Below are 18,788 nucleotides of genomic sequence, written 5' to 3'. Positions count from 1 at the left end.
CTGTTATATACGCAGTTGGAGCCCTAGGTAGACCATGTATAGTCCTTCAGTAGAGGTTTAGTCCCTGGAAGCTCTGATTGGTCGGCACTGTTGTTTTTATGGGGATGCAAGCTCCTTCAACTCTTTCAATACTTCCTCTAATTACCCCCAAGGGGGTTCTATTCTCAGTTAGGTTGTTTGCTGCTAGCATTGACCTCTGTATTGGACATGCTCTGGATGTGTCTCTCAGGAGAGATCTATATCCGGCCCGTTTCAGCATGCATTTTCTAGCTTCATCTATCTTATTTAGTTTTGGTGGAGATTATGTATATATATATATATATATATATATATATATATATATATGGGGCCATATGTGGGTCAGGCTCTGAATGGCCATTCTTTGAGTCGCTACTCCAACTTTGCTTCCATATCCCCTCCTATGGATATTTTTTCCCCATTTAAGAAGGAGTGTGACCCATATGTAATGGGATCTGATGCCCTTTTCTGGTGTGTCTGAAGACAGCTACAGTGTACTCATATACATTATTAAATAAATAATATTAAAAAAAGAAGGAGTGTGAGCATTTGCATTTTGGTCATCCTTCTTCTTGAACTTCCTGTGGTCTGTGGATTGCATCTTGGTTAATTTGAGCTTTTTGGCTAATATCCACTTATCAATGAGTGCATACCAAGTGGGTTTTGCTGTGATTGAGTAACCTCACTTAGGATGATATTTTCTACTTCATTTCATTTGCATATAAATTTCATGAAGTCATTGATTTTGATAGCTGAGTAGTACTGCATGGTGTAGATATACAACATTTTTTTTGAATCCATTCCTCTGTTGAAGGGCATCTGGGTTTTTTCCTGCTTCTGGTTATTATAAATAAGGCTGCTATGAACATAGTGGAGCATATGTCTTTGTTGTATGTTGGAGCATCTTTTGGGTATATGCCCAGAAGAAGTATAGCTGGGTCCTCAGGTAGTGAAATGTCCAATTTTCTGAGGAAACTCCAGACTGATTTCCAGAGTGATTATACCAGTTTGAAATCCTACCAACAGTGGAGGAATGTTCCTCTTTCTCCACATCCTTACCAACATCTGCTGTCACCTGAGTTTTATATCTTAGCCATTCTGACTGGTATGAGGTGGAATCTCAGGGTTGTTTTGATTTGCATTTCCTTGATGACTAAGGATGTTGAACATTTCTTTAGGTGTTTTTTGTCCATACGATATTCCTCAGCTGAGAGTGTTTTGTTTAGCTCTGTACCCCATTTTTAATAGGGTTATTTGTCTCTCTGGAGTCTACCCTCTTGTGTTCTGTGTGTATTTTGGATATTAGCCCTCTATCAGATCGTAGGATTGGTTAAGATCTTTTCCCAATCTGTTGGTTGTCATTTTGTCCTAATGACAGTGTCTTTTGCTTTACAAAAGCTTTGCAGTTTTATGAGGTCCCATTTGTCAATTCTTGATCTTAGAGCATGAGCCATTTGTGTTTGTTCAGAAAATTTTCCCCAGTGCCCATGTGTTTGAGACTCTTCCCCACTTTTTTCTTCTATTAGTTTGAGTGTATCTAGTTTGAAGTGGAGGTCCTTGATCTACTTGGATTTAAGCTTTGTTCATGGTGATAAGAATGGTTGATTTATATTCTTCTATATTCTCACTTCCAATTGAACCAGCACCATTTGTTGAAAATGCTATCTTTCTTCCATTGGATGGTTTTAACTCCTTTGTGAAAGATCAAGTGATCTATACTTGTGTGGGTTCATTACTGGGTCTTCATTTCTGTTCCACTGATCTATCTGCCTGTCTCTGTACTAATACCATATAGTTTTTATGACTATTGCTCTGTAGTACTTCTTGAAGTCAGGGATGGTGATTCCTCAGAAGTTCTTTTATTGTTGAGTATAGTTTTCACTCTTCGTTATTGTAGGAGAAATTGTTCCTTTAACATTTCCTTATTCTTCTTTTTGGAATGTTTCCTTGTATATTTAGTAGCTTCTGAGAAGGGACAATTTTTTTAGTGTATTTCTTTGGATAGCTGGTATAAACTCTGACCCTTGAATCCTTATTAATAAATTATTGAATTAAAATAAATTCCAATGTTTTGTGAATCCAGGTCACTGATGTATTTATAAGCATGGGTTCTCTCCATACAGTAGAATATCTTCGACTCTGACACCTCTGTTATCTATTTTATTCATTATTACTACCTTTTCTTTTTCATTATTAGTGTGTATTTTCATGGATGTATGGTGTCTGTGTGTCTGTGTGTCTGTGTGTCTGTGTGTTTGTGTGTGCCCACACATACCACATATATGAAGAACAGAGAACAAGCTTAAAAAGTTTTTTATTGTACTTCTCAGGAATTCGACAGTAAGCATTTTATTTTTTTATTCTTCCTTCCCTTTTCTCCCTCCAGACACTCCTATGATCTTTTAAAATTTTCATTATTTTGTTTACTTTATATCCTGATCAAGGACCCACTCCCTCTTCTCCTTTCTGGCCCACCCTTACATATCACTTCCCCCATTATCATTCTCTTTGTCTTCTCAGAAAAGGGAACATCCCCTTGGGTATCATGCTGCCTGATGTGTCGAATTGCAGTAGGTCTAATTGTATCCTCTCACACTGAGGCAAAATCCATAGTATTATTTCTTTTCTATTTCATGCCTGTGTCTCTGATGTTCCAACTCCAAGATTGAGAGCATTAAGCAGTTTATTAATGGTAAGTATTTATATTTGTTGTTAATTTCATTACAACAAAATGTTATGTTTCCTGTAGATCACAACATCAATTCAATATTTTAGTACTACATTATATGACAGATATAGTAATCACTTTAATTTCTTAGCATATGGTTTTTCATTCAATTTTATAGCATCTTTTTCATTTGCAATATTTCTGTTAAACTCTAAAAATGCCAAATTTCTTGAGGACTGTCTGATATATACAATAAAATAAATAATATATATATCTGGTTCTGTTTGTTAAAGGTACACACTAAATTTTAATAAATGACAATAACAATGAGAACCAGTGGGATATTGTATTATTTTAATTTCTGTTAATATGATCCAATACTAGAGCCTGGGTTATTTCCAAAAGTATAACTTCATTATACAATACTGTAAGGTCAAGACCATGGCATTGCAATCAGTTTCTTTCTGGTGATTCTTTGACAGTTGGTGATGTCACAATGTCCAGAGAACCTGTGAGTAAGAATGGAAACAGAACCTAGACTTTTACTTCTGAGTGTTCTTGTGGGGAGTCCTGACAGGAGTGGGAGTATCTCTGACTTGTTTGCCTCCCCTTCAGACCTTTTCTTCCTACTGGATTGCCTCCCACCTTTATATGAAGATATATGTTTAGTTTTATTATAATTTTTTATGCTATGTTTGGTTGATATTTCTGAGAAGACTGTTCTTTTCGTAGGAGAAGTGGAGGAGAAGTGGATCTTCAGAAGAGAGGAGATAATGAGGCAAGGGACTAAGAGGAGTGAAGGAAGGGAAAACTTCAGTTTGGGTGTATAATATGAAAGAAAAATAAATATTTTTAGAAAAGAAAAAAAACAGAAAAAAAAAGCATAATAGGAGAGGAAACATCAGTCTTTTTAAGAAACTGTGTCTCATGAGACCTAATTTTTTTTAAGTCAGTGGTTCTGGTGGTCTAATCTATCACTGGGCTCTTCCATTTAAAGTTTGTGCCAGCAAATTATTGGCATATAGTTTCAAGGCTTTAACTTTTTCTAAATTAATTTGGGGGCACAAAATACATGTGCCTTAGCTGATATGTTTCTATTATAAGGACTTTTACCACATTCACATACCAATGTTTTCAGAAAGAGTGCTACAGGAGGCTAGATGTTTCCAACTTTGCTCTTCTGTTATTTATTCTATTTGAGTAAGCCCAGATAATACAATTTATAAGGAAAGATCTTTCACCTTCAATATTCTGAACAATTATAGGGTGGTCATGAGAACAATGTTAAAAAAAGTTGGAAGTGAACATTATTTTTATCGAGTCTCTATCAAGAATGGCAAAGAAAATGTAGTTTAAATGCAGTTTCTCTTAATCACCTTGCCTTCACCTCCAGATGCATATAAGAATATACATTAAGCTCTCATTCCTTTTATAATTGGACAGTGTTTTATCTTGATGTTAATATGGACAAGGAGTTTTTTTCAGAAAGCATATATAAAATGTGTCATTCTATACTTTGCAAAAGCATTGCTAGTTTTCAAAAATTATCATACAATAAAATACACCTGTTACAGACTTAAAATAAAATAAAGGTAATGCCATCCTTAGACAAGGAACTGTGAAGATTTCTTAGGGTATCATGGAAGAAAAACTTGTGAGAAGAAATATCAAAACAAAATGGTAGTAGCCATATTTTCTCTTGAACAAGTATAATAGTGTGAAGATGAAATGTGGTTTTTGTTTGTTTTTTTTTGTTTTTGGAATGTCTTAAAAAATAAAACTCTTGACCAAAATCTAAAGAGATAAGATATACTGTGAGCAACATGGCTGAATTGAAATATCCAGTGTTCATTAACAGCCGTAAAGAAAATGAGCAAAGAAAATGTTTCAGACGTCACTGTGTTCCAGTGTGTCTGAAACAGTTTTAAGTTTCCCCAAAAGGTTTCAGAGAAGAAATATTAATATTCAAAATTAAGAGAAAAAGAAATAAAACAAAACCCAAACAACCCATGGCTAAAACAACTATATTTCATATTATCGTACTCTTTACTACTCTTCTGGAAAGAAAAAGGATTTGAGAAAGAAATTTCTATGAACTGCTGTTTATATCCTACTAACATGGGAAATCTGGAAAGCAAAAGGTCCCCTATGTAATCTTCTCAGACTTCAGTTACTATCTCTGTTTACTCCAATATTAATTTCAATAAATATTATCCAATATCAAACATTATATCACCCTTAAGGAGACATAGAATAAGCATTATCATTATACAAAGTAACCTACAACTGAGGTAATAACTAATACTCTTTTTGACATTGAATTCTATCACATTTAATTATGACCATATCTTTTGTATCTCTTTCCTCCTATACATTACATAGTAAGTGATCTGTAGATGACAGCCTATATAAAAAAATGTTTGTTACATTGTGGTGATTTGAATATACTTGGCTGAGGGGGTAGCCTTATTAGGAAGTATGGCATTGCTGGAATAGGTATGAATTTGCAAGAAGTGTGTTAATATGGGTTTAGGACTTAATACCCTTATTCTAGCTGCCTGGAAGCCAGTCTTCTCTTAGAGGCCTTCAGATGAGAATATAGAACCCTAAGCCACCTGCCCCCCGCACCATGCCTATCTAAACGATGCCAGGATCCTACCATGAAGATAATGAACTGAAATTCTGAACCTGTAAAGTAGCGCGTTAAGAGTTGCCTTGGTCAAGGAGTCTGTTCACAGCAGTAAAACCTTGAGAAAAAATAATTTGAGATGTGTAGTCTTATTTATAAAACAACTGAACATCATGTTGCTCTCTTCAGTGACAGGTTTTATTTTGAGTTAGCATGTATGTCTACACACATACGGATAACCTTATTTTCCTAAGTTTGTTTTTTTCACATGAATTCTTATTATTTTTCCTAGTAATACAAAAAATACAAGCCATTATATTACCTATGGTTTCTGGAATATTTTGATTCAAATTTTAAAACATCTATATGCATTCGTATTTCCAGAAAATGTGGTGTTGAATGCTTCATAGTTTAGCAATTTTCTTGCATTAGATGGTCAATGTTCGAATATTGATATTTTAGGGATGGAAAATTTCAGTTTCAGTTTTTTACTCCAAGACTTAATAAATTATGTACCTTAATAAATTATTGCGTAGGATCATCCTTGAAGTTATTGCTGAGTATCTTGTCCTAACACAGATCAACTAATTAGGAAGTGTAAAAGTATTAATCACAGCTGGTTCTATGGGTTTCTGCCAAGGTGTGTTTTCTATCCTAGAGAGGCGATCTGAAGAAACATCCATCAAACAATCCCCCAAAGGGCTAGGATTAGCCAGACCCTATTCTATTGATGTCATTTATGGATTTGTTGTAATGCCAGCTGTGTTCGAAAACCATGGGACAAGCTAATGCTAAAGTGATAGATATGGACCGTGCCAGTTGTTTGTACTTTAAGACACTGGAATTGGCCAACTTTGCTAACTAAAAAGAATAATTAATATTCACATTAGGAAAATTTCTAAAATATTGGTCAAAGTGAGTTACAAATTCTTCTTTGAGGATCAGAACTATAATCAATAACATATATCACTTAGTATGTAAAAACATCTTGGTTAATATAAAGATTTAAGATTTGTCCGATGTCAAATATTCACTGTTAATTACTAAATTATTTATTGAAAATAATGGTTTGGTTGAGATAATGTTAATAACAGAATGAATTTTAAATTTTACTCATATAAAGACTGTTATAACTACCTGAAGTTCTGAAATATTTATTAGCACTAGGAAAATGCCTGATCCACATGTTTAAATGCTCCCTAAATGTATAGCCTCCTGATACTTACTGACTGCTATTTGGCCTCTAACTTCATGCTCTTTCTTTAGCTTTTAATATATCATATTAGTAGAACATGGCAAAATCTGAAAAAATTAATCTAACTTGTGCCCTTACAGAATGGTATTGAAGTTCATCCATACATGAACACATACTGTCACAAATGTTGCAGCGTATTTCACAGCTTAGCATATATATGTTACAGCATGTATTATGTGTACCATCTATTAGCATATATGTTGTAAACTGCATCATAAACACTTTATTCTGTTGTATGTTTCAATCAATACAATTGTGTTGAAAAAACACATTTATTCTATTGATGGCTTTCAGATTGTATCAAAAGTTTTATTATACCAAGAAGCCCTATATATGTACCTAGGTGAATAGTTTGTATTAATTTACTAATTTTAGTTTAGGTAGATAAACACAAGTAAAAAAATGTGAAGGCAAATACAAAATTAATGTATATAATTCACAAAAACACAAAGTTCTTGCAAAATGAGATGATTATATTTCCAGCAATAAAGTATAGGGTAAAACTGTAGAATTATAAAAGTAAATTTGGCGTGGTATCAGGTGGCAACCTAGGATATGGAGAAAATCAAAGTGGTCTTAACATGATAATGGATACATTTTATATGTAATAAACTGGGTTATGATATGACATAATTAAGCAGAATATACATATATAGTTTATATCCATTAAATTTTAATATAAATTATATTTTCCATTAATTTTGCAATTCATTGACGTGGGATAATGAGGGCTCAGACAGAGAATAGTTCCTTGAATATATTTCTAAAATAAGTCAGGCTCACTATTTTCTCATTAGGCTGCCAAGCATGAACAATGGAAATATATATGGGTTATTTCTTATTTTAGTTTATATGTAATATTAATATTATATACTATATCTCCAGTTTGATCATGCTTAGTTATTTAGAATATAGCAGTACTATTTATTTGATTTAAATTATCACTGTTTTTCTCAGAGTTGTTGAATTGTTTCTTAAATGCTGTTGAAATGCAGATTGCATTCAGTATATATTGACTTCTCTGTATTTGAAAAGGACATGTTGAAATGAATTTTAAATTATCTTATGAGATGATTTAAAGAGAGACTAAAACTAGCATTTGGTTTCAGATTGCCACAGTCAGATTGCTTTCTTCAGCTTCTTCCTCCTCCTCTCCGCTGTCACCTCAGCCCCACACAATCATTGTCAATCAGACCTTTCTCTCGAATTTACTTTTTATGGTAGGACACAAAACTAATGGTTTCATTTTTGGCATTTTCATATATACATAGCTATTAATTGGACTCTCCAACTCTAGGTTTTCTTGTAATACATAAAGCAAATTCCTAGTCTCCTTTTCCCCAATATACTGTATTTTTCTTTTATATCAATGTTGAATATACTTAATAATGAATTCTCTTTCTTCCTTGATCTTCCATTCTTGACATCTATTAATTATTTTTGTGGTTATATTTCCAATTTCCTCAAGTAAATATGTAAAAATACACACACACACACACACACACACACACACACACACACACGGAAAAGATTAGGTATTTGTCTTTCTGTCTCTGGTTTATTTCACTTAAGATCATGGTTTCAATTTGCAACCATTTTTTACAAATATAATTTCATATTTACTTGGGAGTTAATAAATTTCATAACTAATTTTATAACTAATATATAATATACATATATATATTATCCACTAAAATGTTGAAGGGCATATATGCTTGTTCAATTGCTTAGCTATTATGACTAGTGCAGCAATAAACAAGAAATTAACATGTCTTTATTTTAGGATACAGAATCCAAAACTTACCAGGAATGATAGTATTCAGCATATGGTAAATAATACTCCCCTAATCAGCAGCAACAACCTTAAAACACCTAAAATTAAAAATTGTTTAATGTACTCAATGAGCAGTACTCAAAAAAATTCACAAATGTCTAGTACTCAATGATAGTTAAATATCACATAAATGGCTATTAGAAAAGTTGATATTAAAAATTCTTTGAAAAGCCAAAAACAGTTATCCAATTTTTCTTTTGTCATTATGTGTGACTTTTCCTGGGAGATAAGAATACATGTCATATTACTCACAGATATGGAAATGATGACAACACCACCACCATCCATGTCTATCTTGGTAAATCAATGAGTATTTGGACAACACTTACAGAAGCATGAGTGATTGATAGGCAGTGCATGACTATGAAGTTCATAAGAGTTGCAAATATAGAACCTGTTGGATAATGTTTTAGTATTGTTGATGGCTGCAAACTTTCTTTCATTGTAATTATTATTACAGTTTAATCTAAGGCCTGGAGCTTTCTGACTCTTAAGTGTTGAGAGACTTCTGAAGTTTGCAATTTGTATGATCTTCTGAGATTTTTTGTTTCATTTCCTGAATCATGGGATTCTACCTGTTTCCTTGAGAAGGTTTTACTTCAGAGGAAATACACTCAATACAGGGTTTCGTTTACACTCTTTGTACAAGTTAACACTAGACTAGAACTTCCACACAATAGTCTTTTATTGAATGTTACACATGTATATGCATCCTAATATTCAAAGAGGCACTTTGAGTTTTTCTATCCATTTCAAACTTCATAGTACTTAAAAATTTTAAGCACAGGCAGAATGTGTATGTGTGTTAATCTGTCTATTTTTAAAAAAGGAAAAATGATAGTTTATCATGTTCGTCCCTCACATTACCTCTATAGATATAACACAATTCTCTTTGTTTGGAAATAAAAGCTGAATTCAGGGAACTAAACATACCACATTTCATGTAATATATAATATATGAATTGATGTATGCAGCAATTACATTTGTTCCTAACATTCTCTGAGTTGTGACTATACACAATGTAGACAATTTAAAGAAATAATAAATTAAGTGATTGTGTGCTTCCTTTTATATCTTTAATTTAATTTTTTTTCTTTTACAGGCATAATGTAGAATTAATGTTGTTAATATAATAGTGTATGGATATACTAAATCTATCATGGGTTCCATCATCAAAGAAAACTGAATCTCCTTCTACTAGAAGTTATCCATTAACAATATCTTCAAAGCTAGAGGAGAGACTAGTTGTCTAACTCCATTCACAGTGCTGATTCTCACAATGGTGCTTGCACAAGTCTTTGGCACGCTATCTCAAGTACTTTGAGTTTATATGTGTAATTGCCCTGATCTGCTTGGAAAACAAGATTTCATGTTGGTCTATAGCCTCTGGATGTTACAATCTTTCTGTCCCCTCCTCCACAGTATTTCCCAAGCTTTAGAAAGAGGAGAATAATAGGTTTACAGTTGAGCATTCAATATTATTAGTCTCCTGACCATGACCAGTTGAGGATTTTAGCTTTAATCACCATCTGTTGATGAAAGTTACTTTTCTTGTTAATGTTGAGACATGAGCTAATCTGTGAGTGTCACAGTAACTAATTAATAATCAGTTTATCACGGTGACCATTTACTTGAATAATTGCAAGAAATTCTTATCAAGGATTTATGAACAGTGTAGCCTTTTTCTCAGTCATAATTGTCCTGCAAGATATGGGTTTCGTTTTGTAGAGCAAGACTTAAAACCAGTCAGAAATATTTGATTGCTCCCATGATATTCACTCCATCATTACAGCAGTGGACATATCTTGCCAGAGTCCTTATTGTAACAATTATTAGAGTTCATAACTAGGTAAAACTGATTATTATTCTTTTCTGCTGGTAGAATGCTAACATGACATGTCCAAGACTATAAAACCTCCCCAGTAGGAATGAAGCTTCTAGGTGAGTATTAACTTCTGTTTCAAAATGTGGTGTCTTCCTGGAATTTTTTCCTATATTTTATGGTATAAGTAGCCATTTATTTTATTTTAGTTTGTAATTCAGAGTCAATAATCACTGAGTATAAAGCATAATAACCCAAAGATGATGAGATAACATTTGTCCTTTATGAGAGGAAGTTTAAAACAGCTGTCAAGGTGGAATGCTGATCAGCACAACCTCAGGAATTATTCCCAATAATCATTAAGTGAAAGTGGGGATCTAGACTCAGGGGAGAGTACCAGCATTTTGCAAATCATGATGTGCTTTTGATCAGAGTAATAGAATTTGAAGTTGAAGGTGATATAAAACTGAAAATAAGACACATCGTGTGAGTTTCCATACACGTGTATAAGTGATAATACTTCCACCAAACTTGCCGCAGTAAGTCCTTTGGAAAGGTAACTTCATATTCTCTGGAGAAGATTTAGGAAACCTTAGCTTTTAAATTCCTTGGGAGGGAATAAAGAGGCAAAGTTTAGAACAGAGGCAGGAGGAACACCCATTCAGAGCCTGCCTCACATGTGGCCCATACATATACAGCCACAAAACTACATAGATAAGATGGATGAAGCAAAGAAGTGCAAGCTGACAGGAACTAGATGCAGATCTCTCCTGAGAGACACAGTCAGAATATGGCAAATACAGAGGCGAATGCCTGCAGCAAACCACTGAACTGAGAACGGGACCCCTGTTGAAGTAATCAGAGAATGGACTGAAAGAGCTCGAAGGGGTTTGGACCCTATATGAACAACAATGTCAACCAATCAGAGTTCCAGGGACTAAGCCACTACCCAAAGACTATACATGGACTGACCCTGGACTCTGACCCCATAGGTAGCAATGAATAACCTAGTTAAGGGCACCAGTGGAAGGGGAAGCCCTTGGTCCTGCCAAGACTGAACCCCCAGTGAACAGGATTGTTGGGGGGAGGGCACTAATAAGGGGAGGATGGGGAGGGGAACACCCATACAGAAGGGGAGGAGTTAGGAGGATGTTTTCCTGGAAACCGGGAAAGGGAATAACAATGGAAATGTAAATAAGAAATACCCAATTTAATAAAGATGGAGAAAACAATCCCTTTATGGCCATCTCTTTCTTTAGGTTGGGCAAGATTTCTTCTATGATTTTGTTGAAGATGTTTTCAGGTCCTTTGAGCTGGGAATCTTCATTCTCCTCTATTTCAATTATTCTTAGATTTGGTGATTTCATTGTGTCTTGAATTTTGGGTTAGGAGTTATTTTTATGTTTTGAATTTTCTTTGACAGTTGTGTCAATCTCTTCTACAGTATCTTTTACACCTGAGATTCTCTTTTCTATCTCTTATGTTCTGTTGGTGATACTTCTATAATCCCTGACCTCTTTACTAGGTTATCCATTTCCAGGTTTGCCTCCATTTGAGTTTTCTTTATTGTTTCTACTTCCACTTATAGGAAATGGAGCATGTTATGCAATTCCTTCACCTGTTTTTGTTTTCTTGTATAACTTTAAGGGATTTATTTGTTTCCTCTGTAAGGGCCTCTACCTGTTTATCTGTGTTTTCCTGTATTTCTTTCAGTGAGTTATTTATATCTTCCTTAAAGGACTCTTATTATCTTCATGAGATACGAGTTTTAGGTCAGCTTCCTGATTTTCAGATGTGTTGGTGTATTCAGGGCTTGCTGTGGTGGGAGAACTGGGTCCTGATGATGCCCACATATATTGGTTTCTGTTGCTTATGGTCTTGTCCTTGCCTCTCACCATCTGGTTATCCCTAGTATTCACTGGTCTGGGTGACTCTGACTGGAGTCTGCCTCTTTTGTCCCTGGGTTGCAACACATCTCCTGGTAGGCCTGTTCCCCTGGCTATAGAAGACCTCCTGTGGAGCCCTCCAACAACAGATTTGTTTGCCTGGCTGCAGCAGATCTACTGGGAGTCCTACAGAGTGTTGGGTCTTCAGAGGAGCAGTTAAGCTGTTCTTTGGGGGTTCGATGGACTGTGGTTTCTGTTTCCCTTTGTGCATCAAAACTCCAGTGAGGCGTTCAGTCTTTTGTGTCAATAGTCCTGCATGCCACAGAGACCCTGGGAGGTCTTTAGACTATAGTGTCCATTTGCCCAGTTGCCCTGTGTACAGCAGAACTCCTGGGACACCTTCAAGCTGTTGTGGCCTGGGTACAGAGGATCTCCTGATATCTCTCTGGTTGTATTATCAGATGCCCTGGGTGTATCAGATCTCCTGGGATGCCTCACAATATGGTATCAAATGCTCTGAGTATATTGATATGCCTCAGGATAGGACGTCAAATATTCTGAGTTCAGTGAATCCTCTGGTATGCCACAGGATACACCTACTTTCAGGGAGCAGACTAGCTAGCATCCTGTCCCAGCAGAAAGGACCAGGCAGAAGGAGAATGGTATTCTGCAGTTGGGGGGTTTGGAGGGAAGGTGGGACCCTGGGTTTACTGACACTCAGTGGTAGCTGAGGGATTTGGAGAGGTTTTTTACCAAATTCTTCGAGTTCAGCGGATCTTCTGGTATGCCTTAGGACATAGCATCTTCTGGGGAACAGATTAGCTAGCAGTCTGTCCCAGCAGAAAGGACCAGGCAGAAGGGGCCCTGGAGTCTTTATATCAAGTACTGGACAGTTGTCTTAACATGAACAATAGTGTGATATGTCTAGGAGTTCTCTGGGAACTTACTAACAACTCCAAACAAGTAACAGCTATTATAAGTTGATTCCACTTAAACTCTCTATGGGTGTGTATATATGTATTTATATATGATAGGAAGCATGTACAATAGTACTTTCCCTATTTTTATCTTTTTCTATGTCACTTATCCCTCTCTATGTTCTATATTATACTCTATCATTCAATTTTCTATTTTTATCATTCTCTTTACTGTTTTTTCCCTCTACTATATTTATAACACGGCACTCTATCTCTGCCTTTGGGAGCATCCCACTCCCTGTCATAGCCCTTTAACCACCTACAAGACCTCTATCAATATCACACACATGCACGTATAACAAGAATATTTAAAGCTAACAATGAGTAGAAAAAACGTGACATTTGTCTTTCTGTATCTGGATTACACCACTGAGAAATTGTTTACAGATTCCACCAATGACTTGGAAATTACACAATTTCATTTTTTTGTCTTAACAACTGGACATTAATCCATTGTTTTTGTTGTTTGGAGTTGTTTTGGTTTTTTGGGTATCTTTTGTAGTTACACATGAAATTTGCAATTGATCTAATTCCCATGAAGCAATGCATCAAATTTGGCAGAGAATTGTATTCAGTCTGTGGATTGCCTTTGGAAAGATGGCCATTTTCAATGTTAGTCAAAATGATCACTGGGCATGGGGGTTTTCCTATCTGGTATCTTCTATTTTTCTTTGTAACTTTCACTGCCTCTTAATTGCTCAATTCTTTCATTCCCTTGGGTATGCTCATTCAAAAAGGATTTTGAGGATATTATAAAGGGGATTATTTTTCTGGTTTCATTTGCGGATATTTGTTATATGTCTACAGAAGGTTGCTGACTTCTCTGTGTCATTTTTATAGCCTATTAATTACCTGAGAATAGACTGAACTTAAGTACTTCAAAGTCAAACAGATGGTATAAAAGAACAAATTCTAATAAAATTACTCTAAATCCAGATTCCATAGTATGTACGTAAGCTACTTTTGAAGATGTGTTTGTAATATTAACAGAGAAGCAAAAAGAATGTAGCTTTGCATGGATAGCTAGAGTATTTTAAGAAAAAGCAATTGGGGCATGATGCCCACCTATTCTGGCAGGCTAAATTTCATGAAGGTAAAACTTTCCTCTGCATACAAGATATAGCTCTTTCAGAAGTTAATATTACTTGTATATATATAATCTTTGACAAGATGATAGATGTTGAAATTTAAAACAACTATGTTATACAGATCATCATCCCATATTGTAAAGCTAATTTGAAGGATGATTTTTATTTTCCCTAATAAACTGAAATTTATAGGCATAAGTGAAAGTATAATCAAAGCAAAATGATCTTCCTAATTTTATTAACTGTCACAGATTCTTCTATTTTCATTGTGTTCATATTATAGTCCAAGTTAAAAACTTTATAATTTAGTGACTAAAGGAAGTATAAGTTCTGTCTTTGCCTAATTTACAAACTGAAATCATCATTAACATTAAAATACTTCACATTTATTGAATAATATAAATATAAAATCTCTTATTATTGGCACTCAAGTTAAATGATCTCAGTCATATTTATTGGTCTGTTATAAAGTAAATTATGAATTGTCATTTTAAATCTCTTCTCCAATTATCATTAAAGAAATTTCACTATATTAACGATGTGAAATCTACTGTTCATAGGGTTGTAGAAAATATTGTGAGGTTAGAATTATTTAATATGACCTGTATTTGAGTGCAAACTCTTAACATATGCTTCAGTTCAAAGATGAAAATGTGAGAACATTATTATGATAAATTAAATAATTACTCTGTAAGCCTAAATGAACTGTAATAAATATTAACTTAGACAATTAATTTCCTGTTTTCATGAAATAAATGTAATATTAATTTTTCAACCTATTTCAGTCATTTTTTCAATAGCATAATTTGCTGATGAAATAAACCAAATGACATAGTTAAAATGAGCATAGCTTATAGAATAATATGAAATATTGTACCCTTCCTTTAAGAAACTGAAGGTGAACTACTTATTCTCCTGATAATTGTGGTCTTCAATGTAATCTTTCTTAGCTCCTATGGTATTATACCAAAAAACTTGAGAAATGCTTGAATTAATACTGTCAATATAGTATTCGATTTTATTTACAGTCTATATTGTCTCTAATAATTTTTCTTACTATTGATTGTTTAAGGAAGTGACTTATTAAAAATTTGTAACAACTTCCAATGTATCTGTCTTTTGCATAACATTATTAGAAATACTTAATGTTTAAATATGAAGCACAAACTCTTTCCCAAGTAATTCCTTTTTCTACATGATCGTATAACTATATGCTCTCATTATCACTCTAACCTATACAAAGTCCTATTTCAGTTTGAGACCAGTTACCTCTGTTTCTGAGTTCATATACCTGTATCCTTTTGTCACTTAAAGATATTAAAAATGAAATTATCATCCTTACTTTTCCATGCCTTCATCTTCATTTCTTATTATACAATCTTAAAAACGTGAATATTTTTTCAGTCTACAAATTTTCCCAAGAGTATAATGTTTATCACAGTCTTTTTAATACATTTTCAAAAAGAAATATATTACAAAGCTAACCATGTTGGGAAGAAAACAGAAATGCAAAGTAGAAAAATAATATATGTAATATAATAAAACAACCTATTTTAACATATAATATGTCATGTGTTTTAGAGAAAGTTCCATGGGCTGGTGAGAAGAAAGCATATTCCACAACTCTCGATTGAAATATGATTTTACAGATATATCTTAATTCATATTAAAACAATGAAGTTTTATTATGATAAAATATGGGAGAGATACACTATGGTGATGTTCCAACATTATTGTATTGAAAGGTATTTGTTCCATTATATTTAATAGTGTCTGTAATATGAAATTAGTTACATAAGTGATTGGTACATATATTATATATATACATATATATATGATATTATATATAATTGTATGTCTTCTTGATGGGTAATTATTTTCATTAATATGTAGTAAGTATCTTTATCTCTTCTAATTTATTTTGACTTCATGTCTACTTTGTCAGATATGAGAATAGCTACGCCCTACTTTTGGCTTTGACCAACTCAGCATATCTTTCCCATTCTTTTATATTTGGTGTATTTGGTTTTCCACCAATAAATATATTTCTTACACATAAAAAGTGGATAATAGATTATGTTCTCCATCTGTGCACAGAGCTAAGGTTGTTCCATAGCACTCCAGACACAAAACCTCCCTGGAGAGAACTGGTCTGGCAGGGGTGCTCTCACTCATTGGATTACAGGCTCACAGGCCCACATGAGGGACGAACTCCAGTGAGAGATAGCAAGACCAACTAACATCAGATAACCAGACGGGAATAGGCAAGCACAAGAATCTAAGCAACAGAAACAAAGATTACTTGTCGTCATCAGAACCCAGTTCTCCCACCACAACATGGGTGCCCCATCATGCCCAAAAGCAAGATCTGAGTTTAAAATCATATCTCATGATAATGATAGGGGACTTTAAGAACTATATAAGTAACCCTTAAAGACATAAAAAAGAACACAGGTAAATAAGTAGAAGTCCTTAAAGGGAAAGACAAACATGACTTAAAGAGTTACAGGAAAACACAACCAAAAGGTGAAGGAATTGAACAAAACCACCCAGGATTTAAAAATAGAAATAAAAACAAGTGTGGCTGGACCAGCACTGGCCTCACTATGTCTGCCATTCTCAATTTTCAGAGTCTATTGACTGTAATCTTGCTGCTTATATGGATATATGATTATGTCTGATTCCTGGCACCCAGCATCCTGGACAGAAATAAAACTGAACTATTGGGAATAATTTGGAAGTGTCTCTGAATTGGTTTTATGTCTCCATAAGTTGTATAGTGATGGCCTTTAGCATTCTCTTCATACAGAAGTTTTGGCAACTACCAACATGTGATTGTCATCAGACTGTACACAATGGATTGTCTCCAGAAAATAACAACAACAACAACAACAAAAATAAACAGAAATAGAAACAATGAAGAATCACAAAGGAAGACAACACTGGAAATAAAAAAAACCTAGGAAAGAGATCAGGAGTCATAGATTTAAGCATCACCAACTGAAGACAAAAGATTGAAGGGACAAGCTCAGGGGCAGAATGCCATAGAAAACATTGAACAATAGTCACAGAAAATGAAAAATGCAAAAAGCTCCTAACCCAAAATATCCAGGAAATGCAGGACACAATGAAAAGACAAAACCAAAGGATAATAGCTATAAAAAACAGTGAAGATTCACACCTTAAAGGGCCAGTAAATATCTTCAACAAAATTATAGAAGAAAACTTTCCTAATAAAGAAAGAGAAGGCCATGAACATATAAGAACTCCAAATAGATTGGACCAGAAAAAAAACTCCTCATTCCACACAGTCAAAACATGAAACACACAAAACAAAGAAAGAATATTAAAAACAGTAAGGGAAAAAAGGTCAACTAACATATAAAGGCAGACCTATCAGAATTACATCAGAATTCTCAACAGAGCTTTTGAAATCTAGAAGATCCTGGATAGATGTCATACAAACCCTAAGAGAACAGAAACGTGAGCCTATACAACTATATCTAGGAAAACTCTCAATTACCACAGATGGAGAAACCAGGATATTTCATGACAAAAACAAATTTACACAATCTTTTCACAAATCCAGCACTACAAAATAAGTGGAAAACACAAGGAGGGAAACTATACCCTAAAAAAAGCAAGAAATCTTTCATCAAACCCAAAAGAAGATAGCCACACCAACATAATTCCATTTCTTTTTTTTTTTTTCTCGGAGCTGGGGACTGAACCCAGGGCCTTGCGCTTCCTAGGCAAGCGCTCTACCACTGAGCTAAATCCCCAGCCCCTCATAATTCCATTTCTAACAACAAAAATAACAGGAAACAACAATCACTATTTCATAATATCTCTTAACATTAATAGAATGAATTCCTCAATAAAAATGATATAGACTAACAGACTAGATATGTAAACAGGACTCAGCATTTTGCTGCATACAGAAAATGCACCTCAGTTACAGGCACTACCTCAGAGTAAAAGGCTGGAAAAAAACTCAAAGCAAAAGGTTCCAAGAAGCAGGCTTTAGTAGTCATTCTAATATTGAATAAAATCAACTTTCAATCCAAAGTTAACAAACAAAAATAAGAACACTTCATAAACAAAGGAAAAATCTACCAAGATGAACTCTCAATTTTGAACATCTAAGCTCCAATTGCAAGGGCACTTACAATCATAAAAGAAAATTTACTAAAGCTCAAAGCGTACATTGTATTACAAACAATAAAGTAGGAGACATCAATACCACACTTTCGGCAATGGAGAAATTGCGGAAACAATAACTAAAGAGAGACATAGAGAAACTAACGGAAGTCATGAATCAAACAGATTTTACAGATATCTATAGAACATTTCATCTTAAAACAAAAGAATATACCTTTTTCTGAACACTTCATGGCACATCTCCAAAATTGACCATATAATTGGTCACAAAACAGGCCTCAAAAGATACAAGGAGCTTGAAGTAATCCCATACATCCTATCAGATCACCATGAACTAAGGCTGGTCTTCAACAACAACAAAAATATAGAAAGCCCACATACACAGGAAAGCTGATCAATGCTTTACTCAATGTTAACTTGTTGAACAAAAAAATAAGGAAAGAAATTAA

At 34.2% G+C, this 18,788-nt stretch overlaps 1 long non-coding RNA gene and 1 pseudogene across 1 annotated transcript in view; one reads left to right on the top strand and one right to left on the bottom strand.

Annotated features, from left to right (window-relative positions):
- Positions 1-8,374: 8,374 nt before the first annotated feature.
- LOC120097052 (uncharacterized) overlaps positions 8,375-18,788 on the bottom strand; it is a 61,365-nt gene continuing 50,951 nt past the window's right edge. The window contains exon 3 of the long non-coding RNA XR_015639139.1: positions 8,375-8,442. This is a non-coding gene — a long non-coding RNA (uncharacterized LOC120097052). The remainder of the gene's footprint in view (positions 8,443-18,788) is intronic.
- On the top strand, positions 16,759-17,140 carry LOC134481996 (protein kish-A-like; annotated as a pseudogene).

The sequence above is a fragment of the Rattus norvegicus genome, chromosome 15 (genome assembly GCF_021556685.1).
Source record: "Rattus norvegicus strain SHRSP/BbbUtx chromosome 15, alternate assembly SHRSP_T2T, whole genome shotgun sequence".
NCBI classification, from domain to species: Eukaryota; Metazoa; Chordata; class Mammalia; order Rodentia; family Muridae; genus Rattus; species Rattus norvegicus.
Note: the sequence above shows the minus strand (reverse complement) of the source record. Positions and strands in the feature narration are given on the sequence as shown.